At 39.6% G+C, this 21,741-nt stretch overlaps 1 protein-coding gene across 1 annotated transcript in view; it reads right to left on the reverse strand.

Annotated features, from left to right (window-relative positions):
- Positions 1–21,741, reverse strand: part of tmeff2a (transmembrane protein with EGF-like and two follistatin-like domains 2a) — a 197,228-nt gene that overhangs the window by 55,850 nt on the left and 119,637 nt on the right. The gene's annotated exons all lie outside the window — the stretch shown is intronic.

A 21,741-nucleotide genomic window follows, 5' to 3' on the forward strand; every position in this document is an offset into this window, starting at 1 on the left:
ACTCCCTGATACTTCAAATGGTGGCTTCAGCATTCTGTAAGAACCGACGCTGATGATGAGAAGCAGGTACAGGGAGTGAACATTTAATTAAGAACGGACATGGAACAGGACAGGAACAGCGTCAGAACAAGATAACAAAACGACATACAACAATAATGCTGAAGCAGGGAAACAACCTAGGGAACAGACAGATATAGGGGAGGTAATAAAACAGATGATTGAGTCCAGGTGAGTCCAATGAATCGCTGATGCGCGTGATGAGGGAAACAGGTGTGCGTAATGATGGTGGCAGGAGTGAGTAGTGCTGGGCAACCCGGCGCCCTCGAGCGCCAGGGAGGGAGAGCGGGAGCAGGTGTGACAATTCCGTCTTATTCTAAAATAGATTTCTAGAATTGACAAAAGGGAGGATGATGCACGAGTAATTAAAGTGGCATCCCTGTGAACAGAACTTATCATGTTTGTTTTGACTGTAATTTAAAACTTTTTGTTCACCTGGTAAAGTAAATGTTAGACGGAAAGACGGAGGTAGAGTAAAATAGAGATTGTAGAGGGAAACAAGTGTTTGAGTGGAAGAGAAATGTACTGGGTGATAGTGATTGAGAGGGCTTCTGAGTTAAAGGAAACAGAGATGTAGATTAATTGGGAAGTAAATTGGTTTAAGATTTAGCAAAGTGAAAACTAACTAAATGTTTATTTATTTTCTATTTTAGGAGAGAATGGGTGTCCCTATCTCTCTCTTTGAAATGTTGCCTTGGGAGAACAGTTTGTGAAATTTTGCAGTTTTATAAAAGTATAAAGGTATCAGATCCGGACGTAAAGGGTGCAAACAAATAAGTAAGGCCTGGCCATTGGTTTCTTTGTTTTTGCCCTAAGTTTTAACACACACACCAGCACGCACACACAACTCACCTGTTATGAATATTTCTAAGTGGTGTTAATACCTTGTTTGACTTATTGTAAACCAGGTAAGCAGAATGATGGAAATATTTTTAATGGTTTTGGAAGAACAGGGAAAGAAAAGGGAAAGAAAATACTTAATAGGGCTGACTGACCTATGACCTCTGTTCTGACTTCCCGGTGAGGCATGATCACCCTCACTAGAAAGACTGAAGACATTGGGTGAGATTTAAATGGTCTATGTAAACACTAATAATTAGGAAGAAGTTTATAATTCAGCAATAGTCCTATGAAGGATTCGGAACACAAGAAGGAGAGAGTGCTGCCCTGAATATGGGACACCTGTCTCTAGTCTATTTTACCATTACCTTATGGGATACAATTATTTCTTCATGGAGTTATCAAGAGTTGTCATTCTAATTTGATTTGTTATTCTAATTTGGTTATTTTTGATTTAACAGGCAGTGTTGTTTTTAATTACTGGTCCTCTGGGCCTTTGGTAAATATGCAAATTACTTTCTTCACATGTTTGCCTATGAAAGGAAGAAACGTTTTTCCCACCTCTAGTTTATATGAACAAGTGTATTGCTGTTGTTGTGTTGTTTGTTTTGTCTTGTTTTGATACAAATGTCACCATATTGGGTCTGCTGTATGGTCGGGATTTCTCGCTAAGGGATAACTCTGCAGGGAGGTCGTCAGTATGATAAGGGTGTATAAGCAAATTTGCAAAATGGTTTCAACAAGTATGCTGTTATTCATTTGTTTTAAGAATGTTATACTAAGAAAATTGGGAAGGTAATAATTTGTCATAAGATAAATAGTTTTCTGAATCAAAAATGCCTTAACCTCTCTGGGGTAGTCCCACCTGGCTAACATCCGGTGAAAATGCATAGCTCTAAAATTCTAAATACACTATTCATAATATTAAACATTTATGTGAATACATGTATCTAACATCATTTAAAAGATTAACTTCTTGTTTATCCAGCCGCTGTGTCAGATTTCAAAAAGGCTTTATGGCAAAAGCATACCATGCGATTTTCTGGGGACATCGCCCCGCACACACAAGTATTACTAGCATTTTCCAATCAAGCATTAGCGTCACAAAAGTCAGAAATAACAATAAAATACATCGCTTACCTTTGAAGATCTTCCTCTGGTGGCAATGCCAAGTGTCCTAACTACTTAGTGAATGTTCGTTTTGTTTGATAAAATCAATTTTTATAGCCTAACACGAAACATATGTAAACCGCTTGCGTCATGATTTCCGTCTCATTCAACTTTGGACGAAACATTTGTGGTAATTACACACACAAAACAAACGTTTATCCAGTCATGGTTGGTTTCATTGCAATCCTCTGGTTGTTACTAACACAACTATACTTGATGGTTCTTTTCCCGGGACGTATTGACCGAAACAAACCGATTTCAAGACAGCAATCAATGACCTCATTGTGCACCAATGGTAGGACCGGTCTATCGTTGATTGATCTAGCTTGGAAGATAACCAATGAGCTAAGGTAAATGACAATATGTAATGGTTATACGTTCGAAGACCAGCCTTTGTCATAAACTCTGGCGTAAAAGAGGTTCATTCGCCATTGCAAATCCTACTTGACGGAGCCACGAGTGTTATGCATAGCAGTACATAGTCAATAGCATTTTCAGCAAATTTATATATTTAAATTATGGCTAATAAATCAGGAAAAGCTAAAACAAAGTCTAGGTATACAGATTTAACCCAAATTATAGAGGAAATTGATAGAGAAAGCGAGACCAAGTTGCTTGAGGAAGATCAATCTTTCAGCGAAGCTAGTTTTGACTCCCAGGCGGAAGACATGTTTCTGCATGGAGAGGATGCCATGCTGGACTGATGAGTTCTAATGCTAATGTCAGTGTTTGAAATTAATAATATCAAATATTATTAATTTGAGATTTTTTTGTTGTTGATTTTCTTATTTTATTTGCAATATATAAAAATATAATCAGTAATGAAATGTGTAAAGTACACATTGGCTATACTGTGTGTGTTATATATTTTTTACATTTAATTTACATAAACGTGGAATGGAACAGCACTTCACCATAGTGATTATGTTCCCTGTACTCTATATAATACATATCTGTTTATTTTACGTGTTGATACAGGGCTCATACGTGAAAGTATTCTTACTGATTTTTGTCTTTCATTCACAGTGGCAGTGATTCTGATTATGAGCCACCAATGTCTAGGTGTCCATCCCCCTCTGAAGCTGGTTCATCCAGCCGGACCCCTGCTGTCTCCAGCTCCACACCTACCCGGCCATCTAGAGGTGTGAAGTCAGTTACAAAGAAGCGGAGGTGGGGAAGAGAGAAACCTGCAGACAGCGGGCCAGAGGGTCATTGGCACTCTGTGTTAGAAGAGGATGTGGAACCAATTCCACCAGTTTTTAGACGAAAAAGGCAGCCAGGACCTCAACTCGACATGACCGCAAAGTACAGCCCCCTTCAACTTTTTCAACTGTTTTTCACCTCGTCAGTTGTTGATTCCCTGGTGTCGAACACCAATAAGTATGGGGCTAAGAAGCAGGCAGGAAAGAAAGAGGCATGGAAGCCCCTTTCCATGTCAGACCTTTTCTGCTACCTTTCACTGGTCATTTACATGGGGCTGGTGAAGTTGAAAACTCTAAGGGACTACTGGAAAACAGCTCTCTATCAACTGCCTTTCCCTATGACTGTCATGTCTTGTAAAAGGTTTCTGATTATCTCACGGGCGCTTCACATCAGTGACCCAGAAGTTGATGGGGAGAATGACAAGAAGAGGCACACCAAGGTTTGATAGGCTCTGCAAAATCAAACCTCTCTACCTCAACATCGTTGAGGCATGCAAGACCTATTTTCAGCCTGCCCAGAACCTGTCCATCGATGAGAGGATGGTAGCCTCAAAGGACAGAATTAGCCTCAAACAATACATGCGTAACAAACCAACTAAATGGGGTTACAAACTGTTTGTTTTGGCTGATTCTGTGTGTGCCTACACTTGTAATGTTTTTGTTTATGAGGGGAAAAACAGTTTTGCTACCGGTAATGGACTGAGTTATGATTCCGTTATGGAGTCATTCGATTTTCAACTGCTGGGGAAGGGCTACAAACTGTTTATGGACATTCGGGACCAACAGAGTGGGCTTCCCATCCGAAAACAAAGGTGAACGACATGCGGGCTGAGTGGGGTACGATGCGATGGATTCGTGAAGATGGCCTGCTCTTTGTGAAGTGGATGGATACCAGAGAGGTGGTCATGTGCAGTACTATCCACAAGTCCATCAGTGGCGATCACGACTTCAGGCGTGTGAAGGACGATCGCGGGCATGGACCACAAAAAATGTCCCCATTCCAGCTGCTGTGAATGACTACAACAAGGGCATGGGAGGTGTGGACCTGTCAGACACACGGATAGGATACTACAATGTTGTCCACAAGACCATGAAATGGTACAAGACATTTTTCTATCATTTCATTGACATTGCTATGGTGAATGCCTTCATCCTCCAGAAGGAAATGGCCAAGAGCTGTGGACATCCCCCCGATCTCACAGCTAGCCTTCAGGGAGCTGCTCATCCAGGAGCTTGCTAGCTACAGCATGTCCACTGCATCACCTTCTGTCCCCTCTACCCCTGTCCCTTCTGCTCCTTCAACCAGTGGTGTTCACCTGCCCAAATTCATCTCTGCAGGCATGAATGTGCCTCAGGGCAAAAAGGGCACAGTAGGGAGGCGTCGTTGTGCCCTTTGTCACAGGAAATGCCCCATCACCTGCACCAACTGCTCAGTAAGCCTCTGCTTTACAGCAGAAAGAGACTGCTATGGGCCATGGCATTAGCAGCACAGTTTTGTGTAGAGGACTGAGGTTCTTCACAATATTGTAAATAGAAAATGTGTAAATAGTTACCCTTGTTATTTTAGATTTGTCTTTTATTTTATTTTTTTTATTTTTTTTGTGGGGGGGATGTGTTAGAATAGCATTTATGTATTTTGTATATAGGTCTTTCCTTCAAAATGTATCACTGTACCAATTCGGCTACTTGGGTACATTTGGGTACATTTAATTTCAGGGTGACTTCATGCTCAATGTCATGTAGCTCACTCATTTTTGAAGTTATGTCTAAAACTTTGCTCAGCTATTGTTGCCAGCTTATGTTCTTCATTCAAATCATCCCCAGCATCCTATCTGTATGTTTGGCTGTTCTTGTTCATTTGAAAGATGATGCAGCAAAAAGAAAGAAAATGTATGTTTATGTCCTTGTATTTTCTTCTACCAGATCTATTGTGTTATATTCTCCTACATTCAATTCACATTTCCACAAAGGTCAGAGTGTTTCCTTTCAAATGATACCAAGAATATGCATATCCTTGCTTCTGGGCCTGAGCTACAGGCAGTTAGATTAGGGTATGTCTTTAGGTGGAAATTGAGAAGAAGTTAAACTGTTGTTTTGGTCTGTCCTCTTCGAGGTTATGGCAAAGTTGACCACAGATGTTGTCTAGATGCATGACAGGGATAATTTGTCCAAGAACAGTGTGAACCTCAACCACCCTAACTGGCTGAAGAAATGCCATTCACTACGATCTTGTCCTTCACCACTTCTACAGTGACACCTGAGTCCGAGCCAGCAACCTGTACACAGCATCCAGTAGAAGCTATCAACTGTTTTTTATCTCATGCCTTTTCTCTCAGGAGTGTGACATGAGTCCACATGGAGTGAGCATGGAGAGAGATCCTGTCAACTTCTGTCATGCTGCTGGTGTACTGGTAGGAAAATGGACAAGACATAATGGACTGTAAAGGACAATGACGGCTCAGGAGAGAGCCATTACCAAGGGCCATCCACTTTGAACATATGCCATTGGAAGAACGAAGTGAAACACTATCTAAAGAAGAACATGAAGACACACCAGAAGAATGAGTGCCGGGAAACAGGGGGTGGACAACCAGCTCAGTGGTGATCTCGCAAATGAACACCAACCAGACAACAATTGGAATCCGTTTGGATGGTTTCAGTCATTGTTTGGTGTTATAGGAGATACAATATTTTATTGGTTGATTTATGGCTTAGTTATATGTTTTACAATAATGCTTATTATAACTTGTGTTAAGAAATTGTGCAGCAAATCTTTTGAGTCTATTCTTGTCATGCCATTACTGACCCCGGAAGGAGATAACCCTATTTACCTGATTTATTTCCTATGTCTGATGAAGATGATGATAATCCATAACACCAAGGTATAAAACATTGAGTTAATGGTGCAGCATGTCCATATGCCATGCTCACGGTGGGGGTTATGTGAATATTGCTCCCAAGGTAGGGTTAAGGGCCTACCAACATGGTGACCCTGTGGCAATATGGACAGTCTCAACAAAGCGTGTGTGGTGATAAAGTATGTACTGATGTTTAACCTGTTAGGGCTAGGGGGCAGTATTGACACGGCTGGATAAAAAACATACCCGATTTAATCTGGTTACCACTCCTACCCAGTAACTAGAATATGCATATACTTATTACATATGGATAGAAAACACCCTAAATTTTCTAAAACTGTTTGAATGGTGTCTGTGAGTATAACAGAACTCAAATGGCAGGTCAAAACCTGAGAGATTCCTTTACAGGAAGTGGCCTGTCTGACCATTTCTTGAACTTCTTTTCCATCTCTATCATTTACTAAGGATCTCTGCTCTAACGTGACACTTCCCACGTCGTCCATAGGCGCTCAGAGCCCGGGAAAAAACAGAATGTCGTCATTCCAGCCCCAGGCTGAAACACATTATCGCCTTTCTCAAGTGGCCGATCAAGGGACACTGGCTTATGCGCATGACCCCGACCGCCCCCGCCTTTGGGATTTTTTTCCTCTGTTTGCCGAAAAGGAGATTCCCTGTCGGAATATTATCGCTTTCTACGAGAAAAATGTCGTAAAAATTGATTTTAAACAGCGGTTGACATGCTTCGAAAGTACGGTAATGGAATATTTACAATTTTATTGTCACGAATTGCGCCATGCGCCGCGACACTTCTTTACTATTTCGGATAGTGTCTGGAACGCACGAACAAAACGCCGCTATTCGGATATAACGATGGATTATTTTGGACCAAACCAACATTTGTTATTGAAGTAGCAGTCCTGGGTGTGCATTCTGACGAAGACAACAAAAGGTAATCAAACTTTTATAATAGTAAATATGATTATGGTGAGTGCTAAACTTGCCGGGTGTCTAAATAGCGAGCCCGTGATGCCTGGGCTATGTACTTAGAATATTGCAAAATGTGCTTTCACCAAAAAGCTATTTTAACCTGTTAGGGCTAGGGGGCAGCATTTGCACGTCTGGATAAAAAAAATGTACCCGATTTAATCTGGTTACTAATCCTACCCAGTAACTAGAATATGCATATACTTATTATATATGGATAGAAAACACTCTAAAGTTTCTAAAACTGTTTGAATGGTGTCTGTGAGTATAACAGAACTCATTTGGCAGGCAAAACCCTGAGACATTTTCTGACAGGAAGTGGATACCTGATGTGTTGTATTGACTTTAAACCTATCCCATTGAAAAACACAGGGGTTTAGGAATATTTTGGCACTTCCTATTGCTTCCACTAGATGTCACCAGCCTTTACAAAGTGTTTTGAGTCTTCTGGAGGGAGATCTGACCGAACAAGAGCCATGGAACGATGATGTCCCATTAGACACCTGGCGCGGAGTTCATGTTGGGTACCCTCGTTCCAATACGTTATAAAAGAGTATGCATTCGTCCACCTTGAATATTATTCATGTTCTGGTTAAAAAAGGCCCTAATGATTTATGCTATACAACGTTTGACATGTTTGAACGAACGGAAATATATTTTTCCCCTCGTTCATGACGAGAAGTCCGGCTGGCTTAGATCATGTGCGAACAAGACGGAGATTTTTGGACATAAATGATGAGCTTTTTTGAACAAAACTACATTCGTTATGGACCTGTGATACCTGGAAGTGACATCTGATGAAGAGAATCAAAGGTAATGGATTATTTACATAGTATTTTCGATTTTAGATCTCCCCAACATGACGTCTAGTCTGTATCGCAACGCGTATTTTTCTGGGCGCAGTGCTCAGATTATTGCAAAGTGTGATTTCCCAGTAAGGTTATTTTTAAATCTGGCAAGTTGATTGCGTTCAAGAGATGTAAATCTATAATTCTTTAAATGACAATATAATATTTTACCAATGTTTTCTAATTTTAATTATTTAATTTGTGACGCTGACTTGACTGCCGGTTATTGGAGGGAAAACGATTTCCTCAACATCAATGCCATAGTAAAACGCTGTTTTTGGATATAAATATGAACTTGATAGAACTAAAAATGCATGCATTGTCTAACATAATGTCCTAGGAGTGTCATCTGATGGAGATTGTAAAAGGTTAGTGCATCATTTTAGCTGGTTTTATGGTTTTGGTGACCCTGTCTTTGACTTGACAAAACATTACACACAACTCTTGTAAATGTACTGTCCTAACATACTCTAAATTTATGCTTTCGCCGTAAAACCTTTTTGTAATCGTAAAACGTGGTTAGATTAAGGAGATGTTTATGTTTCAAATGGTGTAAAATAGTTGTATTTTTGAAAAATTTGAATTTTGACATTTATTTGGATTCAAATTTGCCGCTCTTGAAATGCACCTGCTGTTGATGGAGTGCACCACGGGTGGCACGCTAGCGTCCCACCTAGCCCATAGAGGTTAAAATCGGACATATCGAGTGCATAGAGGAGGTCTGTATCTATAATTCTTAAAATAATTGTTATGCTTTTTGTGAACGTTTATCGTGAGTAATTTAGTAAAATGTTAGCGAAATCCCCGGAAGTTTGCAGGGGGTATGCTAGTTCTGAACGTCACATGCTAATGTAAAAAGCTGGTTTTTGATATAAATATGAACTTGATTGAACAAAACATGCATGTATTGTATAACATAATGTCCTAGGGTTGTCATCTGATGAAGATCATCAAAGGTGAGTGCTGCATTTAGCTGTCTTCTGGGTTTTGGTGACATTATATGCTGGCTTGAAAAATGGGTGTCTGATTATTTCTGGCTTGGTACTCTGCTGACATAATCTAATGTTTTGCTTTCGTTGTAAAGCCTTTTTGAAATCGGACAGTGTGGTTAGATTAACGAGAGTCTTGTCTTTAAATGGCTGTAAAGTAGTCATATGTTTGAGAAATTGAAGTAATAGTATTTCAAACGATTCAAAAATCGCGCCACTGAATTCAGGTGGCTGTTACGTAGGTGGGACGAATTCGTCCCGCCTTGCCCATAGAGGTTAAAGACAAGACTCTTGTTAATCTAACCACATTGTCCGATTTCAAAAAGGATTTACAGCGAAAGCAAAATATTAGATTATGTCAGGAGAGTACCCTGCCAAAAATAATCACACAGCCATTTACAAAGCAAGCATATATGTCACATAAACCCAAACCACAGCTAAATGCAGCACTAACCTTTGATGATCTTCATCAAATGACACTTCTAGGACATTATGTTATACAATACATGCATGTTTTGTTCAATCAAGTTCCTATTTATATCAATAAACAACTTTTTACATTAGCATGTGATGTTCAGAAATAGCATACCCACCGCAAACTTCCGGTGAATTTACTAAATTACTCATAATTAACATTCACAAAATACATAACAAATATTTTAAGAATTATAGATACAGAACTCCTTTATGCAATCGCTAAGTCCGATTTTAAAATAGCTTTTCGGCGAAAGCACATTTTGCAATATTCTGAGTACATAGCTCGGCCATCACGGCTAGCTAATTTGACACCCACCAAGTTCGGGGCTCACTAAACTCAGAATTAATATTAGAAAAATTGGATTACCTTTGCTGTTCTTCGTCAGAATGCACTCCCAGGACTTCTACTTCAACAACAAATGTTATTTTGGTTCCAAATAATCCATAGTTATATCCAAATGCCGCCGTTTTGTTCATGCATTCAGGTAACTATCCAAACGGTGATGCGGGAGCGCATTTCATGACAAAAAATGTCAAAATATTCCATTACCGTCCTTAGAAGCATGTCAAACGCTGTTTAAAATCAATTTTTATGCTACTTTTCTCGTAAAATAGCGATAATATTCCAACCGGGCAATGTTGTATTCATTCAAAGGCTGAAAGAAAAAAAATGGAGAAGTCTCGTGAACGCGCATCTCAGTCTCACTGTCCCCAGGCTGACCACTTACAAACAGAGCTGTTGTACTTTTCCCAGAGACAGCAGACACCCCATTCCACTTTCTGGCGGCTTTAGAGAGCCAATGGAAGCCTTAGAAAGTGTCACGTTACAGCACAGATGCTGTATTTTCGATAGAGATGCAACAGAAGGACAACAAATTGTCAGACAGGGCACTTTCTGTATGGAATCTTCTCAGGTTTTGGCCTGCCATATGAGTTCTGTTATACTCACAGACACCATTCAAACAGTTTTAGAAACGTTAGAGTGTTTTCTATCCAGATCTACTAATTATATACATATTGTAGTTTCTGGGCAGGAGTAGCAACCAGATTAAATCGGGAACGTTTTTTTATCCGGCCGTGAAAATACTGCCCCCTATACCACAACAGGTTAACACAATGTTGGACTAATTACACTTAGCACTTACCCTATGTAACTGCCCTTACCCTGCCTATTTGCTTGTAAATATCCATTGCTATTTTTTTCTTTTTTATAGATGTGATATATTTTATGACTGCTGCAAATTTAATTGCCCCCCCGAGGACATTAACATTTTCTATAATGGAGAGAATGATATTCACCTAAGGTACATATGCATACCTCCAAAGTGAAGCCCACAATGAGCTGATGCTAAACTTGTGAAGAATTACCCATTGAGAGTTCCCTTCGCTCCTAAATTCTTCATCAAACCATATTTAACCTGTTAGGGCTAGGGGGCAGTATTTACACGGCCGGATAAAAAATGTACCCGATTTAATCTGGTTATTACTACTGCCCAGAAACTAGAATATGCATATAATTATTGGCTTTGGATAGAAAACACCCTAAAGTTTCTAAAACTGTTTGAATGGTGTCTGTGAGTATAACAGAACTCATATGGCAGGCAAAAACCTGAGAAGATTCTGTACAGGAAGTGCCCTCTCTGACCATTCCTTGAGCTTCTTGACTCTTTTTATTGAAAACTTAGGATCTTTGCTGTAACGTGACACTTCCTACGGCTCCCATAGGCTCTCAGAACCCGGGAAAAAGCGGAATGATGTCGAGGCAGCCCCTGGCTGAAAAACATTAGCGCGTTTGGATAGTGGTCGGTCAGAGTACTATGAGACTGAGGCGCGTGCACGAGGCGACCCCATGTTTTTATTTTCTCTCTCTTTGTACTAAAACACAGATTCCCGGTTGGAATATTATCGCTTTTTTACGAGAAAAATTGCATAAAAATTGATTTTAAACAGCGGTTGACATGCTTCGAAGTACGGTAATGGAATATTTATATATTTTTTGTCACGAAACGCGTCGTGCGCGTCACCCTTCTTTACGCTTCAGATAGTGTCTTGAACGCACGAACAAAACAGAGGACATTTGAACATAACTATGGATTATTTTGAACCAAACCAACATTTGTTATTGAAGTAGAAGTCCTGGGAGTGCATTCTGATGAAGAACAGCAAAGGTAATAACATTTTTCTTATAGTAAATCTGACTTTGGTGAGGGCTAAACTTGGTGGGTGTCTAAATAGCTAGCCCTGTGATGCCGGGCTATCTACTTAGAATATTGCAAAATGTGCTTTCACCGAAAAGCTATTTTAAAATCGGACATAGCGAGTGCATAGAGGAGTTCTGTATCTATAATTCTTAAAATAATTGTTATGTTTTTTGTGAACGTTTATCGTGAGTAATTTAGTAAATTCACCGGAAGTTTGCGGGGGGTATGCTCGTTCTGAACGTCACATGCTAATGTAAAAAGCTGGTTTTTGATATAAATATGAACTTGATTGAACAAAATATGCATGTATTGTATAACATAATGTCCTAGGTGTGTCATCTGATGAAGATCATCAAAGGTTAGTGCTGCATTTAGCTGTGGTTTGGGTTTATGTGACATTATATGCTAGCTTGAAAAATGGGTGTCTGATTATTTCTGGCTGGGTACTCTGCTGACATAATCTAATGTTTTGCTTTCGTTGTAAAGCCTTTTTGAAATCGGACAGTGTGGTTAGATTAACGAGAGTCTTGTCTTTAAAATGGTGTAAAATAGTCATATGTTTGAGAAATTGAAGTAATAGCATTTCTAAGGTATTTGAATAACGCGCTACAGGATTCCACTGGCTGTTATGTAGGTGGGACGATTTCGTCCCACCGACCCTAGAGAAGTTAAAGAACAACTGCCCCTAAAAGAAACATCTCATTTTGAAAATGGCTTATGTGGCATCAATATGAGTTAAGATGGACTACAAAGTGTAAATAGGATAATTGTGGTCATAAGGTAAGTCTCGTCCCAAAACTGAGATTTGCGAGAAAAAATTGAAAAAATGGTATGTCAAGGAATGAAGGGTACCGTGGGTTGGGGTTTATTTTAATACTGCCCACATGCCCACAGCTGGCAGTACCCAAGTAATTATCAATTCGGAGAGCAGCTGCACGGGACCCAATCGTAATGCGACCCAATCATAATGGTCAATTTGGTTTGACATTCAATATCCCTATGGGGCTAGATAGCGACCATCAGTAAATTACACAATGTACATGTGACAATATTTTCAAGGTCAATAGCTCCAAATTTCAATGACTTAAAAACCTAAAATCAACTATAAATTGTAGAAATCCAAATACAAATATTGAAAGATTTAACTAAAAGATGTGCAACATGAAAATATTGTCCCATTTACATTGTGTAATTTGTTGACGGTACCTAACTATCCCCAGAGATAGGCTATCCAAAGTCAAAACCAACTTTGCCACAGTAGCACACCAGCCGGCTGAAGCAAATTGGCTAAATAATTTGTCTAACTCTTCCCACCTGCGAACACACACAAGAGACATCCACATCAAACCACACCCCAAAACCAACTCACGTTTGAATTCAAGCATGGCCGCTAGCCTTTCTTAAAGCTGCAATCTGCAGAAATCGTTCTGCCATTTCCTGGTTGCAAAAATTCTAATAGTTCGCCTAATTTCAGTTTATGTGACAAAACAAGCAGTTATTGTGTAGAGAATCATTGTACCATCTAAATCACTGTGAAATATATTTTCCATAACCAAAAATATTGTATTTTCTGTTGTTTGAAGCTGGTGTATAAAACAGAAAGCAAGACACAAAAATGAAACTTTAGAACGGAAAGCATAGAAATAGCACTCATAGAACATATCTACCTCTTCTAAGACTTGTTTTCAATGAGAATGACAAATCTATAACTCACACATCTAGGGTCGCCCAAAAAGTTACATTTTGCTGCTTTAATGAACCAAATCTAAAACGAGGCCAAATCAGGAGCTGTAGCCGCCCTTTAAACACAAACAACCATCTTAACTTCCTAAAGACAGTACACAGAACAAAAATATAAACGAACATGTTTCATAGGCTGAAATAAAAAATTCCAGAAATGTTTCTTATGCACAGAAAGCTTATTTCTCTCAAATTTTGTGCACAAATGTGTTCATATCCCTGTTAGTGAGCATTTCTCCTTTGCTAAGATAATCCATCCTCCTGACAGGTGTGGCATATCAAGACGCTGATTAAACAGCATGATTATTACACAGGTGCACCTTGTGCTGGGGACAATAAAAAGCATTTTAAAATGTGCGCACCCGTTTTGTCACACAACACAATGACAAAGGACCTCTAAATCCAGCTTCTTCGCCTATGGGATTGTCTGAGTGCCGGTGGGGGGTGCTGATGAGCATTTCTGTCTTTAATCAAGCACTTTTGTGTGGGAAAACTCATTCTGATTGTCTGGGCCTGGCTGCACCCTTGCCCAATCATGTGAAATCCATAGATTAGGGCCTAATGAGATTATTTGAATTTACAAATTTCCTTGTACTGCAACTCAGTAAAATCTTTGACCTTTTTTTATGTTGCAATTTTATTTTTGTTCAGTATAAGTATCCATAACACATTGAATTAAGTGTCCAAATTACCTTCTATTCGAATACAAAGCATCAGCTCCCCAAAACGTTAATTGAAACTCTGCACTGGAACAGAGTCCACTGGAACAGAGTCCATTCAAATAAAAAACGCTTTATTGGCATGAATGTCAAGGTCAAACAAAAGTTTACCACTACACTCAAAACACCTCAATTGAACCAGGAACTCCTTCATTATCCCAAACACCACTCTGCTCGAACCCATACACCAAAGTAGACTCCCTTTCACTTCTACTTTAATCCTCACTTTGCAATGCAAATAAACACTTTTCATCGTCGCCACCCATCCCCTCTCCACCCGTCCCATCACACGCTATTTTCAGATATAAACAAACAACTCACAACATGGGTATTCCCTAAGCACTACCACTCTTCCTACTTCCTACCCTTTCAAATAACAACCAGCCCTCAACATATCACGGTGGAGTTCTCCCCTTCGTACCTCCAGGGATGCACTAGTTTCTCCAGAGATAGCGGCTAAACCGGTAAATAAACAGCCTTTAGATGTTTACATATGGAACACAGAGATGCATGGCGTTTCCAGGGAGTGGGTGGGTGGGTGCGGTGAGCAATTTACACTACCTACTATTGATAAGCCAAAGAAGTTAGGGGGAGAAGCTGGGTGTGGAGTATGATGAGTCACAGCTGTGAACCTACAATAAATAGAAAAAGATGGGTTTGTTGCCTACAACACTCATAACACTACTGTTGTTTTGCATACAGACACTTGTTCAAAATGAATTGTGATATTGAACATGTTATCTGATGGCTGTTTGTAATTGGCCACACTATATTGCCTTAAATCAGAGTAACTACAGTGTGATAGGCATTTTTTCTTTCACCCAGTTCCATTCCATTCCATTTTTTCTTACATTCATCTGTCATTTATTTATTGAATTAATTGTTTATTTCTCTCCTTACTGACATCAACACAGGCAGTCATAGGTACTTATTAGGAAGCATCAATTATTACAAGATTGCTGCTTAAATAGCTGCAGCTGCATCATCCTGAGACACCGAATGAGCCCCAGATGGAACACTATTCCCTATATAGTGCATTCATTTTGACAAGAGCCCCATATAGCGAATAGGATGCCATTTCAGACACAACCTGTGTTTCTAATGAGCTAACCTTGCTCCATGGTGACAGAAGTGAAAGGAAGTGGAAGATCAGAGAGATCAGAGAGTGTTGGCTCTATAATGGGACTAAACACGGACCTGTGGAAACAAATGGGAGGGGGTACTTTTAGGGTCATCAATCGAGAGCACATAGGCACATTACACTGTATTAAACCAGAAATCGCCCAGTAGCCCAGTCACCATGGTTACGTAGGCTATTAGGCTGGAACAAACACATGGAAATTAACACATTTAATTTATTCGATTTATTTTTGCAACAAAGATGTTTCATTACGGGAGTGGTAAAATGTGTTGTTTTGTTCAGCCGGATGAAGTTGGAATAGGGTTTACATGGTGGTATTGCAGGAGATGGTCTTATCAAGAGTACATAAGGTTACATTACCATTCAAGTCCTGTTAAAGTGCAGGGTCTCAAGCCTGGCTATTACTGTTAGCCATACTTTTTAGCCATATTGCTAGCAAGCATATCACTAAATAGTCTGGATACGGTCCTTTGAAGTTGTCCGCTTGATGATGAAAGGATTGGGATTCGTGCTGATTGAATTACCTCTTTTCGATTCGAATCAATCAGTCTCTGTTTTTGTTATTAATGCTGAACCAGAGATCAACCTATCAGAAGGAAAAAGCTAAATAGGTAACTTAACTGACAACATGCTACATAAAAAATAATATAATTAAAACATGTTTAACATAACATTCTATAAGAGTATGAGTCATCCCAGCAAACAATTTCCAGTTACCTCTCTATTCCCAGAACGTAAGTAGGGTGTTCTGAGAAGCGAGTCTGAGAGAAGAAATACCAATTCATGGGTTGAACCTCAATCACTCAGTTGCGTCACGCCATTGTTATGAGCATTCTAAAGCCGCCATTTCCCCATCCCTGATCTAAATTCAATCAGGCAACATCACAATGATAACAAAAGGTTTTCCTACTAATTATTTGCCTCCATTAGAAATGTCATTGTATTTCCAAGCAACTATAATGCACTTTTGACAAAATCTCTATTAGCACCAATTGAGAATGCATTGAGTAGAATGTTCAGTCGGGCACCAGTCTTCAAGAGAATCTTCAAAACAGTATTATGATGCAACGTGCAACCTATGAGTTGCATTCTGAGAAGCAATAGCAAGTCCGAATATAAACAGTTCAAGTCGGAGGATTACATACACCTTAGCCAAATACATTTAAACTCTGTTTTTCACAATTCCTGACATTTAACAGTAAAAATTCCCTGTCTTATGTCAGTTAGGATCACCACTTTATTTTAAGAATGTGAAATGTCAGAATAATAGTAGAGAGAATGGTTTATTTCAGCTTTTATTTCTTTCATCACATTCCCAGTGGGTCAGAAGTTTACATACACTCAATTAGTATTTGGTAGCATAGAATTTTCATTGTTCAACTTAGGTCAAACGTTTCAGGTAGCCTTCCACAAGCTTCCCACAATAAGCTGGGTGAATTGTGGCCCATTCCTCCTGACAGAGCTGGTGTAACTGAGTCAGGTTTGTAGGCCTCCTTGCTCGCACACACTTTTTCAGGTCTGCCCACACATTTTTTATAGGCTTGAGGTCAGGGCTTTGTGATGGCCACTCCAATACCTTGACTTTGATGTCCTTAAGCCATTTTGCCACAACTTTGGAAGTATGCTTGGGGTCATTGTCCATTTGGAAGACCCATTTGCGACAAAAGCTTTAACTTCCTGACTGATGTCTTGAGATGTTGCTTCAATATATCCACATAATTTTCCTCCTCATGATGCCATCTATTTTGTGAAGTGCACCAGTCCTTCCTGCAACAAAGAACCCCCACAACATGATGCTGCCACCCCCGTGCTTCACAATTGGGATGGTGTTCTTCAGCTTGCAAGTCTACCCCTTTTTCCTCCAAACATATCGATGCTCATTATAGCCAAAGAGTTCTATTTTGGTTTCATCAGACCAGAGGACATTTCTCCAAAAAGTACAATCTTTGTCCCCATGTGCAGTTGCAAACCGTAGTCTGGATTTTTTATGGCAGTTTTGGAGCAGTGGCTTCTTCCTTGCTGAGCAACCTTTCAGGTTGTCGATGTAGGACTCATTTTACATTTACATTACATTTTACATTTTAGTCATTTAGCAGACGCTCTTATCCAGAGCGACTTACAGTAGTGAATGCATACATTTCATACAATTTCTTAATTTTTTTTGCTGGCCCCCCGTGGGAATCAAACCCACAACCCTGGTGTTGCAAACACCACGCTCTACCAACTGAGCTACAGGGAAGGCTATTTTACTGTGGATATAGATACTTTTGTACCTGTTTCCTCCAGCATCTTCACAAGGTCCTTTGCTGATGTTCTGGGATTGATTTGCACTTTTCACACCAAAGTACATTAATCTCTAGGAGACAGAACGCGTCTCCTTCCTGAGCGGTATGACGGCTGCGTGGTCCCATGGTGTTTATACTTGCCTACTATTGATTGTACAGTTGAACGTGGTACCTTCAGGCGTTTGGAAATTGGAAACCAGACTTGTGGAGGTCTACAATTTTTTTTCTGAGGTCTTGGCTGATTTCTTTAGATTTTGCCATGATGTCAAGCAAAGATGCACTGAGTTTGAAGGTAGGCCTTGAAATACATCCACAGGTACACCTCCAATTGAGTCAAATTATGTCAGAAGCTTCTAAAGCCATGCCATCATTTTCTGGAATTTTACAAGCTGTTTAAAGGCACAGTCAACTTAATGTATGTAAACTTCTGACCCACTGGAATTGTGACACAGTGAATTATATGTGAAATAATCTGTCTGTAAACAATTGTTGGAAAAATGACTTTTGTCATGCACAAAGTAGATGTCCTAACCGACTTGCCAAAACTATAATTTGTTAACAAGAAATTTGTGGAGTGGTTGAAAAACGAGTTTTAATGACTCCAACCTAAGTATATGTAAACTTCCGATTTCAACTGTATACTCGCGTCCTAAATAGTAGGCCATTTGAGTATGAAGAAAAATACAATTTTATAGTACGTGAAATGTAAAAAACCTAGTATACTTTAAATGTCCGGATGTCATTTAATCTAGTAGAATTCGCAGATACATGTGTCTTACACACACACACACACACACACACACACACACACACACACACACACACACACACACACACACACACACACACACACACACACACACACACACACACACACACACACACACAGAGACCTAACCATCCACCCACACGTCACCCTGTTTGCTAAAATTCCTCTCAACCGGTATGCTAGCCCACCTGTCTCTCCCTATTCTCCGCTAAACCCACCTAATCCCACCATTATAGAGACAGGTTCAATCCCTTCATCCCTCTATCTTCATCCCTCCATATCCTTCACTTCCCGGGCGGGCTCGGTTCCACGTCAGCCCAATTTCATTATTTCATACACAGGGAAAAAATTATAAAAGCCAGAGATGGCCCAGAGGTGACCCCCTTCCTAATACAGCAGATGCCTTTTCTGTCCCACAGACTGAGCTCACACATCACACGCACGCACGCATGCGCACACACACACACACACACACACACACACACACACACACACACTTGTTTTACTATCCTTGTGGAGAACAAACAATTGATTCCAATTCAAAATTTCCCTAAACCCTAAACTTATCCCTTAACCGTAACTAATAACCCTAACCTTAATTCTAACCATAACCCAAATTGTAACCCTAAACCTAACCGCTAAGCCTAAAATTGCATATTTCCTTGTGGGGACCGGCAAAATGTCCCTATTTGTCCAAATTTGTATTGTTTTATTATACTTGTGAGGACTTCTGGTCCCCACAAAGATAGTAAAACCAAAAACACAGACAGACACACGCAGATATGCATGCACACACACTGCACATACCTTAAACTCACACACACACCCATACCCTTTAGTGTTTGCCTGAGATTTACTGTTCATCAATAATAATTCCAGAGCTATTTGATTTGAAGAACCACCACAGGGAGACAGGGAGACAGAGACAGAGGACTCATGAAAAATTGCTGCAGTTTACTGTAGTATACTACAGTACTTACTATAGAGTTCTATAGAATGTTGTAGTATACTGTAGAATACAGTGTTATCCGAATAAACACTACAGTCCGCAAAAACAGTACTTTTTTTAACCTGTTAGGGCTAGGGGGCAGTATTGACACGGCTGGATAAAAAAACATACCCGATTTAAACTGGTTACCACTCCTACCCAGTAACTAGAATATGCATATACTTATTACATATGGATAGAAAACACCCTAAATTTTCTAAAACTGTTTGAATGGTGTCTGTGAGTATAACAGAACTCATTTGGCAGGCAAAACCCTGAGATATTTCTGACAGGAAGTGGATACCTGATGTGTTGTATTGCCTTTAAACCTATCCCATTGAAAAACACAGGGGCTGAGGAATATTTTGGCACTTCCTATTGCTTCCACTAGATGTCACCAGCCTTTACAAAGTGTTTTGAGTCTTCTGGAGGGAGATCTGACCGAACAAGAGCCATGGAACGATGATGTCCCATTAGACACCTGGCGCGCGAGTTCATGTTGGGTACCCTCGTTCCAATACGTTATAAAAGAGTATGCATTCGTCCACCTTGAATATTATTCATGTTCTGGTTAAAAAAGGCCCTAATGATTTATGCTATACAACGTTTGACATGTTTGAACGAACGTAAATATATTTTTTCCCCTCGTTCATGACGAGAAGTCCGGCTGGCTTAGATCATGTGCTGACAAGACGGAGATTTTTGGACATAAATGATGAGCTTTTTTGAACAAAACTACATTCGTTATGGACCTGTGATACCTGGAAGTGACATCTGATGAAGAGAATCAAAAGGTAATGGATTATTTACATAGTATTTTCGATTTTAGATCTCCCCAACATGACGTCTAGTCTGTATCGCAACGCGTATTTTTCTGGGCGCAGTGCTCAGATTATTGCAAAGTGTGATTTCCCAGTAAGGTTATTTTTAAATCTGGCAAGTTGATTGCGTTCAAGAGATGTAAATCTATAATTCTTTAAATGACAATATAATATTTTACCAATGTTTTCTAATTTTAATTATTTAATTTGTGACGCTGACTTGACTGCCGGTTATTGGAGGGAAACGATTTCCTCAACATCAATGCCATAGTAAAACGCTGTTTTTGGATATAAATATGAACTTGATAGAACTAAAAATGCATGCATTGTCTAACATAATGTCCTAGGAGTGTCATCTGATGGAGATTGTAAAAGGTTAGTGCATCATTTTAGCTGGTTTTATGGTTTTGGTGACCCTGTCTTTGAATTGACAAAACATTACACACAACTCTTGTAAATGTACTGTCCTAACATACTCTAAATTTATGCTTTCGCCGTAAAACCTTTTTGAAATCGTAAAACGTGGTTAGATTAAGGAGCTGTTTATCTTTCAAAGGGTGTAAAATAGTTGTATGTTTGAAAAATTAGAATTTTGACATTTATTTGGATTCAAATTTGCCGCTCTTGAAATGCACCTGCTGTTGATGGAGTGCACCACGGGTGGCACGCTAGCGTCCAACCTAGCCCATAGAGGTTAACTAAAGTAAATATTAGTATTCAATTTGCATATAACCTGACCATTCCCCTCTGCCATATCGCAATTTGTGCCACCCGTAAGTGAGCAACCTACATGCCAAGTATAGACCATTTGTTCCCTACAGGTTATAGAAAGAAGCAAAAGCTCTGAACTATCCAGTCAGACCCCAGTCCTACCTGCCTACAGGTTATTGAAAATTTGGCCTTTTAGTATTTGTCAAGCAGGTTTCCTGAAGGAGAAAGCTTCCACTTCTATGTCCAAGATAATACAATAAAAACACAAAAGTAAATATTACAGTATATCCACAAAAACACTACAGTAAATAATATAGTATACTACAGTCCGCAAAAACACTACAGTAAATATAGTATTTATATACCGGATGCTGGAGTGAGTAGTCGTGCTGTACTTCGCACCGCGGGTAATATTACATTTCATTACATTACAACGGAACGATTTGATTTGATTAGCTAGCTAGCTAGCTACATGGTTGTCTTTGCTGTCTTTGTATCAAGGATAAAGGTGTAGCTTTGAGAAACTAACAAGGTTAGCTAGCTATCTGTATTCGTTCGCAGCGACGCAGCGACAACACCACAACACTACAGCCACTGCTAGCTAGCCAACTTTACCAACTAGCAGTACTGTAGAAACTAAATACATTACAATGGAACGTTTTGATTAGTGTAATGTTAGCTAGCTACATAGTTGTCTTTGTATCAAAGATAAAGGTAAACGCAGCCATTGCTAGCTAGCCAACTCTACCAGCTAGCAGTACTGAATCATTTTTAGTCAATAAGATTTTTGCAACATAAGCTTAACTTTCGAGATGTGTAGTCCACTTGTGTAGCTAGCAGGACTGACTTTGTGTTAGCTAGCCAACGTTTAATTACTTCTGCGTTATGAATGGAACTAGACACGGACACGGATGATCCATTGGTAGTTTATTGTAACTAAG

The sequence above is a fragment of the Salmo salar genome, chromosome ssa21 (assembly GCF_905237065.1).
Source record: "Salmo salar chromosome ssa21, Ssal_v3.1, whole genome shotgun sequence".
In the NCBI taxonomy this organism is placed as follows: domain Eukaryota; kingdom Metazoa; phylum Chordata; class Actinopteri; order Salmoniformes; family Salmonidae; genus Salmo; species Salmo salar.